This window comes from Hyperolius riggenbachi, chromosome 2 (assembly GCF_040937935.1).
Source record: "Hyperolius riggenbachi isolate aHypRig1 chromosome 2, aHypRig1.pri, whole genome shotgun sequence".
Lineage (NCBI taxonomy): Eukaryota > Metazoa > Chordata > Amphibia > Anura > Hyperoliidae > Hyperolius > Hyperolius riggenbachi.
In genome coordinates this window covers 357,689,257-357,705,467 of record NC_090647.1, presented here as the reverse complement: position 1 = coordinate 357,705,467, position 16,211 = coordinate 357,689,257, and the positions used below count along the sequence as shown (strand labels likewise).

General features: G+C 44.4%; 1 protein-coding gene and 1 long non-coding RNA gene across 3 annotated transcripts in view; one reads left to right on the top strand and one right to left on the bottom strand.

Moving 5' to 3' along the window:
* LOC137544474 (uncharacterized) overlaps nt 1-4,577 on the bottom strand; it is a 35,430-nt gene extending 30,853 nt beyond the window's left edge. Inside the window, exons 1-2 of the long non-coding RNA XR_011025871.1 lie at nt 4,385-4,577; nt 2,851-2,928 (exon numbers count right to left, since the gene is read on the bottom strand). This is a non-coding gene — a long non-coding RNA (uncharacterized lncRNA). The remainder of the gene's footprint in view (nt 1-2,850; nt 2,929-4,384) is intronic.
* Nucleotides 1-16,211, top strand: part of LOC137546804 (potassium voltage-gated channel subfamily A member 3-like) — a 122,851-nt gene that overhangs the window by 38,575 nt on the left and 68,065 nt on the right. The gene's annotated exons all lie outside the window — the stretch shown is intronic.

The following is a 16,211-nucleotide window of genomic DNA, read 5'->3' as shown; positions in this document are numbered from 1 at the left end:
GCATCTGGTCGCCAGATCCTGGGTGGATCGTTTGCTCTGTGTATGTGGGCTTCTGCTGGAGTCAGGACACACAGGGTTAACAGAGCAGCTTTGAAAGGCTGGAGTAGGAGGAGAGAGAGAGGGTGTGACCAGCAAGGTCTGGAAGTCTGCTGAGAAAGACTTCACGTTTGTTTCCAGGAAGCTGGTTGTGCTCTGGAGAGAAAGTGCAGGCTGCACATGGAGTTTGGTGTGTTCCTGATATTGAAAGCTGAATGTAAGCTGCTGGCCTGGACTGGCCTTTTTGTTTTCATTTGAACTGTACTTTACAAACTGCCAAAAGACTGCTGTTTAAGAAGCCTGCTGTCCAATAAACTATTGTTTGTTTTGGAAAATACACCTGTCTGTGCTGCTATCTCCCGCTGAGTACTCACCATTTGCAGCTGATCCCTCACAATATATATATATATATATATATATATATATATATATATATATATATATATATATCTGACAGAGAGAGAGAGACTATTGACATCATTTATACATACAAAAGGTACTCATTTTTTGTATCCTGAAGTTTGGGTGACAGCATATTCCATGTCAATCCAGCCTCCTCATACAGTTCCTTTGCTATTTTTGCCCATAATTCGTTGGCTAGCTGGTTCACTTTGTAGTCTCTGTTAGTTTTCTTGTACAGGACTTCATGTGGCTGCACTTTGGAGATGACATCCTCCGTTGTAAACCATTTTTTTCTAGACATTGCCCTAAGAGAATCCACTTTCCACACAGCCTGCAGCTCTGTCGCACTTCCGTTCTACCACAGGAAACAGAAACCTTATCTTATAGCATTCTGGGAAGCTGTAAGCCTTCTGGGTACTTTCTGCATTTTAAAAACGCTAACAAAACGCGCGCCATTGCGTTTTCACAGCGATTGCGCAGCGCTTACATACTTAACATTGAAGCGCTAACGCTCCAAAAAGGCTGCATGTCCTGCGTTTGCGATTTTAGGATTCCCAAACGCTACAGTGGAAGTTGACCCATCCACTTACATTAGCTGAGCGTTTTGGGAAAACACTAGCATTTTGTAACCCTCACGAAATGCTCAGAAAATCGCCCTTGTGGGTTCCAGCCCTTAATGTTAAAAAAGAGAGACAATAGCACAATAGCCCTTATTCAATTCACGTTTTCTCCTATATGATATTTTCAAACCTTATCAATAAAATGTATTTTAAAGAAAACCTGAGATGGCGGCAAAGCAATAATGGATATATACCTGGGGCTTCCCCCAGCCCCCTTTGGCCTGATCACTCCCCCACCGTCTTCCGCTGCCTTCTTGTTCGTCCGCAATTCCTCCCAGTGACTTTGGTAGTCGGGGCCTACTGCGCAAGTGTATCCCAGCCATGCACACATGTCCCATTCTTCTCCCGTTGCTGGGAGTGTTCTGTGCCTGCGTAGTAGTACTGCGCAGGCGCAGAATGCTCCCATCCGAAATTACCAGGAGGATTGCGGACAAACAAGGAGGCGGCGGAGGATCAGGCCGAAGGGGGCTGGAGGAGCCCTAGGTATTTGCTGTGCCTCCATCTCAGGTCTGTTTAAAACACCAGAAAGCAAAAAAGAATAATTAGGACAGTAATTTTCACCTACTTTTTGATACTTTTTGAATTGCAGAGTGCTGAAAAGTTATTTTAAACAAAAGATAAAAAAATGTGGCAATCTTCTAGGAGAAAAAGTGAATTGAATAAGGGCCTTTCTATTTTCTATATACTGTATACAGTAGTTATCCTACCTTCCTTGGGTGCAAGAAACATCAGCTATGTGTGAATTACAATTCCTCTGGTTTCAGTTAGCTAGTAGTACTAGAAAACATAACGATGTAATATCTAGTTCAATCAGAAAGCTTTCCAGTCAGAAGTGTAGCAGTGTGCTGTTTAAAATCAATAAATGCTGTATTGAGAAGCCCATTCTCTCTTAACAGATATAATGAATTAGGAAAAAAAAATCTAAGATTGTTTCTAGGTTAGGAGGACTGTGTTAGGGAATTCAGCTGCTCCTCATTTAGTGATGTCTTATGTTGCATATTTTATGACGCATAAATAAAATATAGAATACTCAAGGAGATATATCCAAATTTATCAAAAACCTTGTCTAAACACAAAAACTATTGTGTTGTATCAAGTGACCTTACTTGCCATAAGTTTTTGGCTCCTATTTCTGTGTAACACATAAATGAAAAAGCCTGCTAATTGGATGCTGATAACATTCTGTTATTTATTTGACAATACAGCTGAAGATTAAATTATAACAGCTATTAAAAGAAAAAGCTAGAATGCAATTTTATATATCACATGTGGTGATCTATTACATGCCTCTATGGGTGAGCATTCATTGGCTATTTCAGTGAATGCATCTGACTTTTATTAGCAATGCTCATGCAAATGACTCAAGAGAAACAAAATGTAAGAAATAGAAATCCACAAAAGTAGAAATGTGTTCAGACCTGGACATCATGAGTGAAATTAATTGGTTCACACTGCAATAATTAACTGATTTTAGGTATTTGCCAAGAAGCCCATCTGTGACCATTTTCATAAAATTGCCTGTAGAGTAGGTTTCCTCTACAGTAGTACTTGGTCCTCTAATTAGTGCCAGGTTCCTACTGACATGATACCACGATCAAGTCTTTGGTGATTGTCACTGTCCTACAGCCTACTGACCTATACCCTGAGTGACCTGAGAAGTATCACAATTGATTCTTCTTTGAAAGAATACTACCAAAGCGACCCCCCCCCCCCCACACCCCTGAGTGCCCCACTTGGCTGAGGCCATTTGGCAGAACTTCAGAGTCATAAACATAGTTGAGTGGTAACTCACCTCCTTGCTTCTCAGCAGTGGTATCTCTCCTCAGCCATGCATTCAATGTCCCATTCCAATGGCTTTAAAAGTGTTACTCTTTATGTGTATAAAAAAAAGAAACAGAGGAAAAATGGTTCTGGCCACAATCAGTGCAACTGAACAAGTTCCTGAACGCCTTTATTAAATGCACACTATGTGCTTGATTTACTAAACCGCGATAAGACAAATATCATACCTTATTAAAGTTATCACATGTTATCAAAAGTTATCACACGTTATCAAAGTTAACGTGCCTTATTAGAGTAGCATAGCGAGCGCCATGAACCCGCAGGGGCTCAGGGCAGGACGAGTACCATTGCCAATAAGCAAGCAACGTTCGTAGTGCTCGCTATGCTATTCTGATAAGGCGTGTTAACTTTGATAATGTGTGATAACTTTTGATAACGTGTGATAATCTTTGATAAGGTGTGATATTTGTCTTATCACGGTTTAGTGATCAAGCCCTATATCTCCACAAATCATGTTAAAAAAACAAAAGTTTGGACATACAGTAGCAGGGTCGACCACCTGTAAGCAGCATACTCACTTTCATGCTACCTTACCTTACACAACTGGCCATATCTGTCTGAATTGCTTCCTATTGTAAATGGTGAGATCTCTTCCAATATTTTGTCCGCTGTCCGCACTAATCCTAGCAACAGATAGGCCCAGGACTTCAATAACAGCAAACAAAGTAACTTGCACCTTGCCTCAAATGGACCTCCCTCTCTCACTTTGGCTTATGGAGGCAAGTTGGTAATAAAAATCTGATTGGATCACTCCAGTCTTTTACTTCAATCTAATTGCAAGGTTATGGAATATGTCTCATTCACCATGAACAAGATCAATGGATCGAAGTTAGGCTCTCAATATGAGGCAGCTTCCACTCAGTCAGAGTTTTGGGTACAAGCATAAACACCAAATCCAGTGTGATTAGTCTCTCTCACTGCCACCTGGCTGATGCAGAGGCATTTTCCAGATGCTTGTGCTTAATGCCCAATCTCCACTCCTCCATTCAGTTCAGTGGATGCCGTTTAGCACGTGTTCAGCTGGTGTCTCAACGTTACTACATGGCCTATGATCTACTCACTCCATTGTGACACTCTGCACGAATGAAAAAGGGCCTTTGGTGGCTTCGCACACCATGCTGTCACTCTTTCACCCACCGGCACATACTGAAGTTATAGAGCCATAGCCATCATTTTCAACTGCACTCTTCTTCTTGCTTATTTGCTTTTCTGCCTTATTTCTTCTTCTGTTATTCTACTCTTTATTTATGATTTATATACCGTTGACACTTAACAGATTATATAGTTTATATAGCTGTCCATTACAGGGGCTCATAAGATAATCATATTATCTTATAATCAATAGTCATATTTTTATCATAGAGTGAAGCCAATTTATGAGGAAGCCATTTCAGTTTTCTATGTGTTTGAGATGTGGGAGGAAACCCACCCAGACATGGGGAGAACAGGACAACATACAAACTTAATGCAAATAGTGTCCTTACCTATGCATCACCCAGAATTCTTCGGCCTCCTTACTTCTATAATCTTTGAGTCCGCCAGGAGAAAAGCGCGATATAAATGTTATTTGTCTTGTCTTGTCTTGATTGCAGAGCAGTGCTCTCTGTCCCTGCTGGTAAATTGATCAGGGAGCTTTGGAAATGGCCATTGGGGCTTCGTATTGATCTATGATATCAACCAATGGGAAATCTGTGGGCAAATTCAAATTAAGTCAGGTAGGAAATTCAGTATTTCAGCATTCCTATTGGTCTATTTATTTCTGATGCTGCAGTATGGTCAGCATCTGTGGTGGGTGCTGCAGACATGGAGGCAAGGAAGAGAAGGGGTGAGCAGGGTAGAGGGTGTCGAAGAGGTGAAAGTAAAGTAGGATGTGAATGGATGTGTCAGCAGGCAGAGGAGTTTGAGCATGCTTGTTGTCCAAGTGTGTAACAGGTGGATGCAAAAGTTTTAGTGTTGTGTGTTACATTAAGATTGCAGGCATTCAAATTTAGAAAAAAAATGCAATACAGGTAGTCCCCGACTTATGAATGTCTGCTTTACGAACAATCCACCAGTATGGATGGCCGTAAATTAGGAACAAGTAAAAAGAAAATATTTTTTTCAAAAAGACCATGACCCATATGCAATTAACTTTTTCTCTTAAAGATAATCTGTATTACTAAAAAATGCCCCTAGGGGGTACTCACCTCGGGAGGGGGAAGCCTCTGGATCCCATCGAGGCTTCCCATGTCCTCCTCCTGTGTAACACGGCGGCGGCGATACAGCTCCCCGAACCGGCAAGGATGTAAATATTTACCTTCCCGGCTCCAGCACAGGTGCAGTAGCGGCTCTCGGCTCCAAAATAGGCGGAAATAGCCTGCACAATAGAGCGGACCCAACTGGGATCAGCTATTTTTGTCTATTTCTGTGCGGAGGGCCGCAACTGTGCCACCTACTGGAGCCAGTGAAGGTAAATATTGCACAGCCTGACAAATTGTTCTGAAGGGCAGACACAGACCACCGTGGGACAGAGGAGGACAGGGAAAGCCTCAATAGGATCCAGAGGCTTCCCCCTACCGAGGTGAGTACCCCCCAGGGGCATTTTTTTTAATACAGATTCTCTTTAACCTGCCTAGCGTTCTGGACGAGCTGAGGTCGTCCAAAGAAAACTTGCTGGAAATGTTTTGGACGAGCTCAGCTCGTCCTGCACTTTCCCCTCTCACGCTGTGATCAGCAGCGCTGCAGCAGCCTCTGAAGGCTGCTGCATGCTTCTCCCTAGGGAATCCCTAGGGAGAGAATGTGCTAGGGCGAGCGTGGGGATCCCCCTTCTGTGCGGGGTATTTTGGGCTGGGGGATCCCCCTCTGCGGGTGGGGGGATCCCCCTTCTGTGCGGGGTATTTTGGGATGGGGGATCCCCCTCTGCGGGTGGGGGGATCCCCCTTCTGTGCGGGGTATTTTGAGCTGGGGGATCCCCCTCTGCGGGTGGGGGGATCCCCCTTCTGTGCGGGGTATTTTGGGCTAGGGGATCCCCCTCTGCGGGTGGGGGGATCCCCCTTGTGTGCGGGGTATTTTGGGCTGGGGGATCCCTCTCTGCGGGTGGGGGGATCCCCCTTCTGTGCGGCGTGCGGGTGGCCTCTACCCCTCCCCCCCCATCCTCGCTCCCCCCCCTTCCCTGTCTAAGCCCTTTGAGCAAATAGAACTACTCACCCAGGGGCCCTCTCCAGCGCAGCACTTCTTCCTCCATCGCAAAGTCCCGTCTGTTTACAGTTACATTACGAGACTTGGTGACGTCACCAAGTCTCGTAATGTAACTGTAAACAGACGGGACTTTGCGATGGAGGAAGAAGTGCTGCGCTGGAGAGGGCCCCTGGGTGAGTAGTTCTATTTGCTCAAAGGGCTTAGACAGGGAAGGGGGGAGCGTGGATGGGGGGGGAGGGGTAGAGGCCACTCGCACGCTGCACAGAAGGGGGATCCCCCCACCCGCAGAGGGGGATCCCCCATCCCAAAATACCCCGCACTGAAGGGGGATCCCCCCACCCGCAGAGGGGGATCCCCCATCCCAAAATACCCCGCACAGAAGGGGGATCCCCCCACCCGCAGAGGGGGATCCCCCATCCCAAAACACCCCGCACAGAAGGGGGATCCCCCCACCCGCAGAGGGGGATCCCCCAGCCCAAAATACCCCGCACAGAAGGGGGAACCCCCACCCGCAGAGGGGGATCCCCCAGCCCAAAAGTGAGGATCGAGGGGAGGAGATCGGGAGGGAGGGGACATCTGGCACCCTATACTCCTGGCTACACCTGGCACCCTATATACCTGGCTCCCCTATATACCTGGCTACACCTGGCACCCTATAACTGGCTACACCTAACTCCCTATAACTGGCTAAACCTGGCACCCTATATACCTGGCTACACACTTGGCTACCCATAACTGGCTACACTCCTGACTATCCTGACATCTGACTACCCTGACATCTGGCTACACTCCTGGCTACCCTGACATCTGGCTACACTCCTGACTATCCTGACATCTGGCTACCCTGACATCTGGCTACACTCCTGACTATCCTGACATCTGGCTACCCTGACATCTGGCTACACTCCTGACTATCCTGACATCTGGCTACCCTGACATCTGGCTACACTCCTGACTATCCTGACATCTGGCTACCCTGACATCTGGCTACACTCCTGACTATCCTGACATCTGGCTACCCTGACATCTGGCTACACTCCTGACTATCCTGACATCTGGCTACCCTGACATCTGGCTACACTCCTGATTACCCTGACATCTGGCTACCCTGACATCTGGCTACACTCCTGACTATCCTGACATCTGGCTTCCCTGACATCTGGCTACACTCCTGGCTACCCTGACACCTGGCTACATGTGGCTCCCTATACACCTGCCTTCACATCTGGGTCTTATACTCACCATTGGCGTGCTGATCCCTCGTCACGTACCTCTGATAGCTTCCCCAGTGCCGTTTTCCATGTCCGTGTACGGATTTTGCTTCTCCCTCAGCGATGACATGTCCCCCGCCGATCGGCGTTGATGACACCAGGGTCACACAGCATCAACATCTCACTGCAAACATTTTTTTTTAAGTTGAATTCAATACAATAACCTGTATTGAATTCAATATTTTTAAAAAATTGATTGGAAAAAAAAAGGTTGAAAATTATTGGAAATTTATTGAACCACTTTTTGCACTGAATTCCTGGGAAATCAGAACACCAGGGAGGCTACGTTTTCTCCTAGTAGATAATTTTTCATCTTATATCTCACTAATATTATAAATGCGAAAGTATGGATGTTTGGATGTTTGTTACTCCATCACACAATGGCTGAATGGATTTGAATGAAATTTGGCACACACTTAGTACATTACCTGGAATAACATATAGGATACTTTTTATCTCTATAGCCAAAAAGAAGGTTGGAGACAAATACAAATTTCCTTGGAAAAATGTAAACTGCAGTTATTCTTACAATGTTTATGATAGGGTTCTCAAACTTTGCGCAGTTGGTCACTGGGTGACCTGGATTAATATTCAGAAAAGTGGGTGGAACCTACAAAAGCCAATCAAAATTCACCTATTGATTTTCAAGGGAATATTTAATTGCTGCCATTCTTGCACTGTTAATGGAACAAGCCTCAAACCTGGTATAGTTGGTCATTGGTTGACTGGGGTTCAAATTCAGAAAAGGGGGTGGAGCCACAGCCAATCAGATTTGTTTCATTTCAATGCAAATTATTGATGAAGACTGCAAATTATTGATGAAGACAAAGACTGCAAAGCTCACAAACTAGGTCATTGAGTAATTGAGTAATTGTGTGTTAGGGTTAGAAAACGTGAGTGGAGCCAACACCAGCCAAATACATACCCGGGCAACGCTGGGCCATCAGCTAGTTTAAAATAATTTTTCTACACTTTGCAATTGAAAAAGTACCAAAAAGTATGCGAAAAAGTGCTATCAAAATGTATTTATTTTTTTTTGCTTGCTGATCGCTTAAAAGGCATTTTACAAGTTATGAAAATATGACCTAGGAGAAAACTCCGGTGGTTCGCATTTGTGGCCGTTCATTAGTCGGGGATTCCCTGTATTCGGACTATAATTGCCCCCGACCCCTCCGCCCTGCGCTTGTTACTGCTGCTGATCGTTAGTCGGGAGATCAATGAATGGGAACACAGTTCCCATTCATTAATCTAAGTCCCTGTGTGAATGACCACCACCGTTTATGAGACAGCGACGCCATTCACAAAAAACGATACTTACACATCCACGCATAGCTTCCTGTTTTCGTAGTAATACTAAGCATAGGAAAAGCTATGCGCAAGGACATCTTGTGACCAAATAGTAAAATTACATTTAAAAACTTTTTTTTTTCCATTAACAAACTTTTTTTTCCCATTTAGAATTAACCGCTTACCTCCCACACTCCCCAATAGTTACCTTAAATGTTAAAAAAATACATAAATAGTTACCTTAAGGAGTGAACTTTTTTTTTTAATATGTACAGTGCTGCCCATAATTATTCATACCCCTGGCAAATTTTGACTTAAAGTTGCTTTTATTCAACCAGCAAGTAATTTGACATAGGTGTCTCCCAAAAGAAAATAAGACCATGTACAAGAGGCATTATTATGGGAAAAAAAAATTTCTCAGCTTTTATTTACATTATAGCGAAAAGTGTCCAGTTCAAAATTATTCAAACCTTTCTCAATAATCAATAGAAAAGCCTTATTTAGCTATTACAGTAATCAAATGCTTCCTATAATTTCAGATCTTTTTGCATGCAGCTTTTTGCTTGCCTCCATGGGTATTTTTGCTCATTCATCTTTAGCAATGAGCTCAAAATCTTTTAGGTTGTAGAGTCTTCTTGCCATCACCCTGATCTTTAGCTCCCTCTACAGATTCTCAATTGGATTCAAGTCAGGACTCTGGCTGGGCCACTCCAAAACATTAATGTTGTTGTCTGCTAACCATTTCTTCACCACTTTTGCTGTGTGTTAGCGTCATAATTATGCTGAAAATGTCCATTGGTGGCCAAGGCCACGTTTTTCTGCATACTATCTGATGTTGTTGTTGAAAATCCTCGTGTATTACTCTTTTTTCATGGTGCCGTTTACTGTGATTAGGTTCCCTGGTCCATTGGCTGAGAAAACAACCCCAAAGCATTAGGTTCCTACCACCATGTTTGATAGTGGGGATGGTGTTCTTTGGGTCGAAGGCTTCTCCTTTTTATGCAAAATGAAGGAAACATCATTGTGGCCAAACAATTCAATTTTTGTTTCACAGAAGACCAGAAGTCTTCTGCTTTGTCTAGATGAGCATTTGCAAAGGCCAAACGAGCTTTTCTGTGCCTTATCTGGAGAAGTGGTGTCCTCGTTCTGCATTAGTGAAACCCAGCAGTGAGCAGTGTCCATGGAATTGTCTGCCTTGAGACATTGCTACCAGCAGAGTCCAGATTCACCAGGATGGCCTTGGTGGTGATGCTTGGATTATCTATCACCTCTCTCACTATCCTCCTGGCCAGCACACTGTCACTTTTGGCTTCCGACCACATACTCTGAGCTTTTTCACAGTGCAGAACATCTTGTATTTTTTAATAATACTTTGCACTGTAGCCACTGGAATTTGAAAACATTTAGAATTGGCTTTGTAGCCCTTTCCTGACTTGTGAGCAGCCACAATGTGCAGCCACAGGTCCTCATCGAGCTCCTTTGTCTTAGCCATGACTGTCCACAAACCAACTGCAAGGAGCTGCTGTTTTTTTCACTTGGTTAATTGATTAAAACAGCTGTTCCCAATTAATAAGGTTAATTAGGATGCTTTAACCCTCTTGGCGGTTCATTTATTCTGCCAAATAGGCAGAAATCCATTTTTTTTAATTTTTTGTTTTTGTTTCATGTAAAGCTACCAGAGTGGTAGCTACATGAAACACCACTAGAGGGTGCATGTGTCCCTCTAGTGCGATCGTCGCCGGCATCAATAGCAAACAGGGGAACGCGTATATAACGCGTTCCCCTGTTTGGCTTCTCCTGTCGCCATGGCGATGATCGGAATGACGTCATGGACGTCAGCTGACGTCCTGACGTCAGACGCCTCTGATCCAGCCCATAGCGCTGCCTGGAACTCATTGGTCCGGGCAGCGCAGGGCTCTGGCGGGGGAGCCCTCTTCCGCCGCTGCGTGCGGGCGATCGCCGCAGCGATCAAGCTGTGCGCGCGGTTAGCACAGTGCTAGCTGTGTGCACAGCACTTTAAATGGGGCGAATTGCCCCACCGGGGGCTGAGATATCCTCCTGCGCGGCATAGCCTGAGCTCAGCTCGGGCTTACCGCCAGGAAGGTTAAAACGTTGACTATTTGGAATGGTATAGAACTTTGGATTTTTCCACAGACTGCGACAGTTTGTGAAGGGTATGAATAATTTTGGACTGGACACTTTTTGCTCAAATTTAAATAAAATCTGAGAAATGTTTTTTTCCACAATAATGCCTTTTGTACATCGTCTTATTATCTTTTGGGGGACAACGATGTAATTTCTCATCAAGAAATTACTTGCTGGTTGAATAAAAGTAACTTGAAGTCAAAATTTGCCAGGGGTATGAATAATTATGGGCAGCACTGTATGTGAAGAAGGTATATTACTGTTCCTTTATAAATTATGGACTTGTACAGTGGGATGCAAAAGTTTGGGCAACCTTGTTAATTGTCGTGATTTTCCTGAATAAATCGTTGGTTGTTACGATAAAAAATGTCAGTTACATATATCATATAGGAGATGCAGACAGTAATATTTGAGAAGTGAAATTAAGTTAATTGTATTTACAGACAGTGTGAAATAATTGTTTCAACAAAATTAGGCAGGTGCATAAATTTGGGCACCATAAAAAAGAAATGAAATCAATATTTAGTAGATCCTTCTTTTGCAGAAATTACAGCCTCTAAATGCTTCCTGTAGGTTCCAATGAGAGTCTGGATTCTGGGTGAAGGTATTTTGGACCATTCCTCTTTACAAAACATCTTTGGTTCATTCGGGTTTGATGGCTTCTGAGAATGGACAGCTCTCTGTAACTCACATAACAGATTTAAACTATATTCAGGTCTGAGGACTGAGATGGCCATTCCAGAACGTTGTTCTTGTTCTTCTGCATGAATGCCTTAGTGGATTTTGAGCAGTGTTTAGAGTTGTTGTCTTGTTGAAAGATCAAGCCCCGGTGCAGCTTCAGCTTTGTCACTGATTCCTGGACATTGGTCTCCAGAATCTGCTGATACTGAGTGGAATCCATGCATCCCTCAACTTTGACAAGATTCCCAGCCCCTGCATTGGGTACACAGCCCCACAGCATGATGGAACCACCACCATATTTTACTGTAGGTAGCAGGTGTTTTTCTTGGAATGCTGTGTTCTTTTTCCTCCATGCATACAGCCCCTTGTTATGCCCAAATAACTCAATTTTAGTTTCATCAGTCCACAGCACCTTATTCCAAAATTAAGCTGGCTTGTCCAAATGTGCTTTAGCATACCTCAAGCAACTCTGTTTGTGCTGTGGGCAGAGAAAAGACTTCCTCTGCATCACTCTCGCATACAGCATCTCCTTGTGTAAAGTGCGCCGAATGGTTGAATGATGCACAGTGACTCCATCTGCAGCAAGATGATGTTGTAGATCTTTGGTGCTGGTCTGTGGGTTGACTGTGACTGCTCTCACCATTCGTCGCTTCTGTCTAACTGAGAGTTTTCTTGGTCTGCCACTTTGAGCCTTAACTTGAACTGATCCTGTGATCTTCCATTTCCTCAATATGTTCCTAACTGTGGAAACAGAAATCTCTTTCTGTAATCTTCCCATAAACCATGATGGTAAACAATTTTTGTCTTCAGGTCATTTGAGAGTTGTTTTGAGACCCCTATATTGCTACTCTTCAGAGAAAATTAAAAGAGGATGGACACTTACAACTGTCCCCCTTAAATACTCTTTCTCATAATTGGATTCACCTGTGTATGTAAGTCAGTCAGGGGTCACTGAGCTTACCAAGTCATTTTGAGTTCCAATAATTAGTTCTAAAGTATTTGGAATCAATAAAATGACAAATGCCCAAATGTATGCACCTGCCTAATATTATTTAAACAATTATTGTGCACTTTCTGTAAATCCAATAAACTTCATTTCAATCACTGTGTGTGTCTCTTATATGATATATTTAACTGACATTTTGTCACGATTGAGGAATTATCTCTGAGGTCAGCGCACAATATATGCGCTGACACTGCGAAAATCCTCCACAAGCGCTTGGAAAGGGAACCCAGCTTTGGTGCAAGTGCACCTGTAGAGTGGAATTCCAGCCGGCAGGTGGAGTGCAGAGGAATAAGCCCTGTGCACAGCCACAGATGCCAGATGGAAATTGTACGAAGTGAAGCTACACAAGGCAAGATAGCCTCTCGAGAGAGAGTGAGCAGAGACAGAATGTATGTATGTCCACCAATCTAGTCGCCACCGGGTGATGGTGGACACACAACAGCGAAGACCAAGCGAGAAAGCAATCGCGAGAATGGCGATTGCTAACAGAGACACAAGACTGAGCAAAGACAGAGCATAGGAAGGATAAAGACAGAACCAAATAACAAACTGTAATCCAACATGAAGGAGCAAACAGGACTAGCTACACGCGATCACCACACGTTAAACTCAATAGCGACAAAGTGCATGCCAGGCACGGTCAACGCACGTAAAAGGCAACAGCGACAAAGCGTACCAACCCTGACTAACAAATGAAACACAAAAAATGAAAACAAGCAGAGAACGCAAACGCTTGCTAATCGGTCGCCTCACCCAGACAACAGCAAGCGTTCGTTCCAGACAAGACATACAGAAGGAGTAACCAGTAGCAACCGCTGCTCTGGCCCACACTCCCAGACAGAATACAGAGAGATCCACCGCCTCTAACGCGAATGCGATCCAAACAGACAGAGCGATTCACTGGCAGCCACCGTTTGAGCAAGTGCAATCGCAACAGATAAGACAGAACAAGGCAATACAGATAATAAACAACCTGACTATGATAGAAGGAATGCAAGAGCACTCCAAAGGAAACTACTCTAAGCTAATATTGAGCAAACAATTAGCAGCGGGGCTGAAACTCAAGGCAAGTCCAGCAGAACCAAACCTGTATGACCAGCAGGGAATTCTGGGAGGAAATGGTATTTATACTGCAAGCCTTCAAAGGAAGCAGATAAGCAATTTGCATGACAAGTGGATGCATATCTCTCACCAGAACAGCACGTCTGAAACTTGCAGAATGAAAACAGGTCTCTTTTCCAGGGACCTGCAGCATATAAACCTGAAAAATTGTCAAAAAGCTGCCTGCCTGTGCAGACAGCAGAGCAGATCATTACACATTTTTTATCATAACAGCCAATGATTTATACTGGAAAATCATGACGATTAACAAGGTTGCCCAAACTTTTGCATCCCACTGTAATTAGTGATGGATGCAAAACAGAGAAAAATGCACCCTTATTTCCAAATAAAATATTGGTGCCATACATTGTACTAGGGAAAATTGTTAAATGTTGCAATAACCGTGACAAATGGGCAAATAAAATGTGTGGGTTTTAATTACAGTAGCATGTATTATTTTAAAACTATAATGGACGAAATAATGTTTTTTGTCCCATTTTTTCCTATTTTTTTTTCTTCTATTAAAATGCAGTTAGAATAAAATAATTCTTAGCAGAAAGTACCTTCCAAAGAAAGCCTAATTGGTGGTGAAAAAAGCAAGATAGAGATTGTTTTGTTGTGATAAGTAGTAATAAAGATATAGGCGAATGAATGGAAGGAAAGGTGAAACAGGTGAAAATTGTTCTGGTCTTTTAAGGGGAAAATTCCTTGGAGGTGGAGTGATTAATCAAAGTGATGGAAGATCTCACTAAAGGTGGCCATACACTGGCCGATTTGCCAACAGATTCGACCAACAGATAGATCCCTCTCTGATCGAATCTGATCAGGGAGGGATCGTATGGCCACCTTACTGCAAACAGATTGTGAATTGATTTCAGCCTGAAACCGATCACAATCTGTGGAGCTGCCGCTGCTGCCACCCCCCCCCCCCCTCATACATTACCTGCTCCGGCCGGCGCGAGTCCCCTGGTCCGCTGTCTTCTTCTCCGCTCCGGACCGTTCCTGCAGCTACTGAACTTCCTGTCCAGGGGAAGTTTAAACAGTAGAGGGCGCTCTACTGTCTAAACTTCCTGCCGGGACAGGAAGTTCTGTGTAGCTGCAGGAACGGTCCAGAGCGGAGAAGAAGACAGCGGACCAGGGGACTCGCGCCGGCCGGAGCAGGTAAGGTATACCCGCTGTATTGCGACGGTCGTCGGGCATTCGAACGCCGCTATCGGCGCACTCCCGACCCGCTGGCGATCGAGAAAAATCTTCCACATGGACGGATCAACGGGAACGATCGATTTCGGACGGAAATCGATCGTTCTGTCAGCGGTGTGTGCGGCGATTTCACAGCCGATTCGATCACTGTGATCGGATCGGCTGTATATCGGTGGGAAAATCGTTAGGTGTATGGGCCCCTTTATTCAGAGGAAAGGTTAGATAAACTGGGCTTATTTAGTTTGGCGATAATATGCCTTAGTGGAGATCTAATCAACAATATATATACTGTATATATATATATTTAAACAAGAGGACAATTTAAATGCTTTGCAATCCTGGGTACACATAATGCTATTTCCTGTCCGATCGAGGGGAATAGGACGATTATTTCCATTATGTCTGATCTGCTCCCTTTTGATAACGGGATACATTTTCTGAAGTTATCACAGGAAAATTGATCCCGTTATCGATCAGTAGCAGTTTGGACACACTATGCAACTTCGTTTCAGATTACCCGTCAATCAGATGGGAAATTGCACCATGTGTACCCAGCATAAAGATCTAGGGGAAATGATCTGCTCATGGAGGAAAAAAGTTTTTGTCATCTATTTAGGAAAGGGATCTTTACAGTAAGAGTGATTAAAATATAGAATGTATTACCACAGGAAGTAGTTATGGCAAGTTCTATATCTGCATTTAAAGGGGGCTTGGATGCTTTCCTTGCATTAAGGCTTCTTGCACACAGGGACGTTACAGGCGCACGTTAGTGCAGCCTGTAACGCTCCCCCAACGCACAGCAATGTAACACAAGTGGGCTGTTCACACTGCCCACGTTGCGTTACATTGTAACGCAGGAAAGTGCTGCATGCTGTGCGTTCTATGCGGCTAAGCTGCGTTAGACTGTTTGCACATGCTCAGTCATGTTGGGAAGGAGGGGAGAGCGGCCGGGCACATGGCTAATTAATATTCACTGCACTCAGTGACATGCAGTGTTTACTTCCTGGAGCGGCCGCTCTGTGCGGCGATTGGCCGGGCGGGACCACGTGATGCCGCATGCGTCCAAGAGTACGCATCATGGCATCATGGACGCCAGAGTGAGCTGCACAACGCGGCTCACTCCGACGTCCACACCAGAGAGCACCAGGCATTGCGTTAGGGGCACGTTATGTGCCCTATAACGTCCCCTAAACGCAACGTCCTGGTGTGTAACTAGCATAAAGGGCATTGATGGCTATAATTACTAGAGATGGCCCGAACGGTTCGCCAGCGAACGGTTCCCGGCGAACTTCTGTGGTTCGCGATCACGGAGAACCGCAAACTTTTCCGAAAGTTCGGTTCGCCCCCATAGTGCATCATGAGGGTCAACTTTGACCCTCTACATCACAGTCAGCAGGCACATTGTAGCTAATTAGGCTACACTCCCTCCTGGAGTCCCACTCC